Consider the following 6,509-nt stretch of genomic DNA (forward strand, 5'->3'; position numbering starts at 1 on the left):
AATTTACAGGGTAAGTTCCTCAGAAAGAACACCAAAAGGACACCGCTCACAACCAGATCTCAAATCAATACACCAGTATTTTTGACGTGGTTAAAACCCTCAAAGTGCAAGGAGGGAAACAGTCCACGGCCTGTCCCAACGTGGGTACTACAGGCAATTTATTAATCAAAGAATGAAAATTTACATAAGCTTCTCTCATGCACGGATTACCCGGACAATGACCCTCCATGCGCTTTAAATAGAACTCATGGACCAATCGGGTGTCAAGCCACGGATCAAGTGTCGGTAATACCGAGGTGAGAGTGAACCGTCGGATCACTACATATCGTGACCGTCGGATTGTAAGTTACAAAATGTACAACGGTAAAGAAACACACTTTACCTAACTCTAACCTAACTCTATACTAGACCAAGTTGAACTTAACTATATCCTATGTGTCGGAATATCCTAACATGTGCATCTCATGAATGTTTCAAAGAATCCAAGTCTTTCGCATTAGCCTACAACGCCAACCACGTGCCTTACCAAGGCTACGTAGCCTCCACCATCAAATGTTTTATGAGGCAAGTTATCCAAGAGATTTTTCGGGATGATGAAATCATTTCCATAAGACATACATTCTGGAAGAGCAGCTCGGTAGTGAGTCATGATAGATTTGTAGGTATTCAAAATAGATGTGAGGACTTAGCTTTTCATCTAGCCCTCCTTCTAGTGCCAAAATGTTGATGGTGTTGGACCTGCCAACATGTCAAGGGGATCTCCCCGGTAAGAAGTCCCAATTAGACCTCGGACCATTTGGTGTAGGAGTCCTAGTAGTGGGTCATAAAGCAAAGCCTTGACCGCAATGTCGCACAAATGCAAGTAAGATAACTCTGTCAGTAGCAAGGGTGTGACCATTGCAGTGAGTCAAGGATGGTGTATGAGAGGTTCTAACACATGGGGGTGGAGATGAGTGTGCCCCATGGCAACCTCTAATAGTACTTAGCTAGGAAGGGAACACATGAGCAAAGATGCATCACAAGCTGGAAAGCAAGTCAGCCGGCAATCCAAAGTGATGGTTAAGCCAACAACCCATCTACAACAAGATTCATATAATCGCATACAAAACAGTTCATACACAACTACGTAAGTTAAACAACATACATTGCTATAGAAAACGGAATAATCCAACAACAATAACAACATATGCATGAAAACGTGTTGGCTCTTATTATATAAAGAAGTGTAAGTTCCAATCATACAATACATCCATGTAAACCCACTAGCCCCAATAGTGGAACGTTACAGCCACATCTGCCTACTCCTCCAAAGAGATGTACTAGCTCTGTGTAGTGGAGAAGCCAATGCACGTTACAATATTGTCCAAGCTCTCTCCAAGATAGTCTTATTAGAAGCTTGGCTAACCAAAAGCCTATACAATGAGTTATGAGGGACTATTTATAGCAAAAGGGTGGGGTGAACCTTGACATTCCTCTTTTTGACATTTCAACTACCCTCATGACTCTTCACCTACTCTGTGACTATTACATCCAACTATTGGCACTTGACTTACACTTGACATGACATTACATTACAATGCACATGTATTCATGTGAGACAACATGGCTTGAGAAATCCATGCAAGACATCACTGACACTCGGTCCGTTGTGATGAGACCAACTCTTTGACATGCTTGTGATGGTGAAGGTGGTGAGCTGATGCAAGGTTTGGTCATCCATGATGGTGTGCATGCACCCCATGGTGACATCTTTCTGAAGTGAACTCTTGCCTTTGTTGCAACTGGTGCATTGGTTTAGCTCCTTCATCCAACTCATCTACTAACATACGCATGGTCTTCTTAGGTGCCGTTGAATCGGCAACACACTGATGCATAGTGTTTGTGTTGATCTTCAAGTGTGTGTTGGTGGTCATGCGCATCAACTTGCCGAAGTACATGTTCAGCTCCAGTTGGACTTGCTTCTTTTCTTCGCCTTGGTGAGTGTGTTGAATGGGTTGGATTGCATGCGTGCACACAATGACATGCATGTTGTTGAATCCCTTGCATGTGATCAACAACACTTCTCACCATGTCTGCTCTATGCCAGCTACTGGGATGGATCTTTAACTTGTACGGGTGCAGTTTCATCCATGAGTGCATGTTTTGCCCATTGTTGTTCTTGTTCCTGTTGCAACTCATTCGTTTGTCTGCGCATCTTCATGTTCTTCCTTGAATGTAGCTCCTTCTTTGTTCCATTCTCTGTCTTCGCGTGATCTTCATGTCTTACCGTCACCTCATAGCCTGAGTCTCCAAAGTTGCTTTCATCATCAGTGGATCTGCTTGATCTTGCAACTTTGTTCCACCTCTGTGTTCTCAACAACCTTCCTCTTGCATTTGTTGCATTCATTGTATTCGTTGCATTCGTTGTGTTCATTGCGTTCGCTACATTTGTTGCATTTGGTATGTTGCCTTCATATTTTTTTCATGATGCTACTCATTGTGATATCTTGATGCTCTTGTATACGAAAAACTTGATATCTTCGTGAGTAGGCAAGCTCATAAACATTTGATCGATTGCATCTCCAGATGTGCTCTGAATGGTGTCTTCGACTCTGCCCTCTTGGAAACCATTGTACCTATGCTACTGAGAGGCAGATGAACATCTACAATACCTGGAGACATGGAAACACTCATGGCAAGCAATCTATTAGTCGAAAACCAAAATGAACTTGAGAACTGACTTTCAACATACTTGTGTGACTAATCATGATGGTTGCGCAATTTTGACTAGGAGGTCGGGAGACTAACTGCTAAGACTGCGAAAGGCACAGTCTGGGATGTTGGAAGATTGGCTGACTACTAGAACTGCGCAATGCATAGTCCATTATGGCTACTGACTACTGGAATTGCACCATCTAAGTTAGAAATGGCTGCAGGCTCAGTGACTGCATTACGCACTTTTCTGGGCCAAAAATCATTGTCCCTCAGAAATGCGCAAAACAGTCATGGAGGACAGTGCCTGGGAAGAAATGCACATTTCTGGAGAGGAAGACAGAGCCTTCCTTCCCCAGATTGTGCAATGTTATCTCAGTGAAGGTAAAGTTTGGACCAAGGTTGGTCTAACTCGCCAACGGGAAACTGAAAACAAATATGATAGTGGATGCATGGCGACACTTAGTGAAAGTAGAAGTGATTGAGATTGCATGCAAACATGAATGAAAGATTCACTAAACAGATCAACATACATGTGGGTGAAGCTAGTCGCTGAATTGGTGATCGTTCGTGAAAAATAGTTTCATGCATGCGACAGCAGTGAGATGTCAAAGAAAACTGAAACAGTGCTAGTACAAGCTGGTATGTATCAAAATGACAACAAGCATTCAAAGAAATCAAGCAAACAATACTCACACAAGAAAAAACACAAAAAGCAACAGAAATGCAACACAAGGCATGGAAAGTAGGCTTACCCCAAAACCACTGAGCTAAATGTGCCGACTGCTCCTAGATGTGATGTGGGATGTCAGAGTTGCAAGGTTTATGTGAGGAATGAGCTCTGTAGTGTCCAGTTGATGAGTTTGTATAACATCAAGGTTGTGATTCGCATGCCACAATTATAGGGAAAGCGACACTTGGTGGGAGGTTTCTGAAATGATCTTTGCATGTAACCTCCCAGTGCTAAAAATAGATCCCTGAGTCAAGGGATGCCTTTGCATGCTGCCTCGGGAGAAGCAACTCATTCATGCAATTCACTTTGGCTCGGTCTCGGAGAGAACCGGTCAACTCAACTGCACATGCAAGAGTCTGCTCAACTGCTGGGAGGAAATGTGCATTTCTGTCTGGAAGCTGGGTTGGTTGCCCAGGAGATTTATGCAATTTCTGGGCAGAGTAGCTGACTCCTGCACAAATTTGCACAAATTTTGGGTTGAGCAGCCCTGCTTGGTAAAATTGTACAATTTTCACTGTAAGGGTTGACTGGCAGAATTACGCAATTCTGGAGCCCAGCAGGGTGCCAGATAGGATTGTGCAATTTCTGGAGGAAAAGACTGGTTTCCCTCCATAATTGTGCAATTTCTTGGGGGAGCTTCTCAGCCTACAGCTAGACCAAGTCCAGATGATCAGCCTATGAGGGGAATGCATCAAGCTATGATCGACATGCTGCCTTTGTGAAAGCAAACCACTAAAGCTTGTGAACTTGACAAAGCAAGGCAAGCCACTGTGAAAAGTTGGAAGGGAGGCTCCAAAACGAAGCTAAGGAAAAATTTTGGAGGGTGGTTGTAGCTGCTACAACAGTTTGCAACATCTTTTACAAGCCAAGGAGGAGGCCTTGGAGAAGTTGCAACATGACAATCCTGAGGTAAAAAGTGATTCACCAATTTCATGTACTTTTTATGATGATGATTTTGCTTCTTTTGAGAAAAATACTACAATAATTTGATCAAAATTGTTGAAGAAAATGGGGTATCGTGGAAAGGGCCTCAGCATTAATGGCCAAGGCCTTGTGAACCCCATCAATGTGGAGGAATTGCCTCATTATGAAGGACTTTGATATGTCATAAAGGAGGTTGGGGAATGCTCCAAGACAACCAATGACCAACCAATGACAGAAGGTGAAAGCACCTCATTGAATTCTAGTGATAGTGAGGACTTCACGGGCACTTATCAGAGACGCACCAGGAGAAATCATTCCAAGGTGATTAAGAAAGTTTGGAGGTGAAAGAATCATTGTAGTTACTGCAACGAGGATGGACACCAAAAAGCTGTGTGTCAGACACTCCAGGCCCAGAAAACACCTATGAAGAAACCAGCTGGTGAAGATATTCCACAAGAAAGTCCACCACAGGGAGATGATCCATATAGTTTCTTAAGTAAGAGATGGTTTTACTAGGTATAGTCATGTTTCATGGCCACAATTTTTAAATCATGCATTGCCAATAATTGTAAAAGTGATGATGTGTTTTCCATCACTTACTAAAGCAACGATAATGTTTTTAGCATTTTGTGAGTAGCTAGGGTATTTTTTTATTATTATGTAAAACTTGACCAAAGAGTATGTTATAAACTCTTGGCAAGTCTTGTTTGATTCATGTGCGGTTTTGTATGTGATCACAAAGATTTTCATGCAATGTAGATATTGAAAGTGTGGTTTGACAAGGACGTGGGCAGTGTGTGGGATGTCGTCATGCTTTTGGAGGACCAAAATCTCCTTAGTGGGGAGGAATGATAAAGGGGGATCCAGAAGAACAAGTGGCCTTGAAAATAGCTCAAAAATCAAAGTTTTCATATGGAAGTGAAACTAAGACCAAATCGTAGTACACATCGCCCTCATTCCAACGGTGTGAATGACACTCAAATCCGAGTTCGTATGGTCAAGTTATAACTGGTCAAAATTTTGGTCAAACTTGGCCAAGTGGCAAGCTTAAGGAGGCAACAAATGACAGGAACTCGGCACACATAATCTGGCCACCGGAAATCAATGAATTTGTTGAATAGTTAATTTTCCCAATAATCCTTATTTTCGACAAAGTTTAAAAAAAAAAAAACTTTTAAAAAACAAAAATATTAAAAAAATAAGAGGGTAGGTCTGGTGCCACTGATTGTATTATTATAATGTATTGAAATGGGGTGGAATGCGGCCAAACCCTACCACCCCTAGACCATATATAACATATAATATATATCGGGCGAGCCACCCGCAGACGAACCTAGCCCCCACCCTGCCATATGTCACATAATTCGAAGGTAGCAGGGCTTGAACCTGCTTGGATAGCTCGGTCAGCCCACCTCCCAGGTGCCCTCACCAAAAAAATAATATATTTTATTAACCAACAGTTCAAATTTATGTGACACTGTAAAACAACGTCCCCCCCCCAAACTTAACTCTTTTACCAACGAGCCAAATGACCCTCTTGTTATATTCGCTCGTTAATGTGATATAAAAACCCTCAAACTTATTCGATCAAGGAGTAAAGAAGTACTAAGGAGCTGTAGAACCCTGAGCATGTTCATGGGTTAGAACCCTAAGCGAGGACATCAGCGAGATTCCTTGAAGATTACCTTAGAGGGCCAGAGGTGACATTGTCAGAATTGGGCAAGTTTATAGTTGATTTTGGATGTTTTCACACCAGGAATTTAGTAGTGATATATGTTTCTCCATATGAGCTCTCCATTTTTAGGCCATCATCCATATTGGAGGTATAAGGGTCATTTTTGTAAAATTGATTATACTTGATTTTTTTGATGCCACTTAATGAAAAAAGGCCTCCCCACTATTGAGCATGAACTGGAGACATAGCCCACATTGGGTGAACTCCATAATCAAATCATTGTTCCTTTGATCTCATGATTGCTTATGTTTTTCCACTTCATTTTCATGTGGTTTAATTTACCTGGTTAACATGCTATGTTATATGTAATTCTAAATGCACCCTTAAGCAATAGATCTTGGATCATTGAATGTTGAAGGATAATCCTTATCAGATTCTAAGAAGTCGACTCATGAGTTCGCTTCAATGTGCTCAAACAAGCATTAT

Source organism: Pinus tabuliformis, chromosome Q, assembly GCF_031772625.1.
Source record: "Pinus tabuliformis cultivar Carrire ecotype Pingquan chromosome Q, CPIR1, whole genome shotgun sequence".
NCBI classification, from domain to species: Eukaryota; Viridiplantae; Streptophyta; class Pinopsida; order Pinales; family Pinaceae; genus Pinus; species Pinus tabuliformis.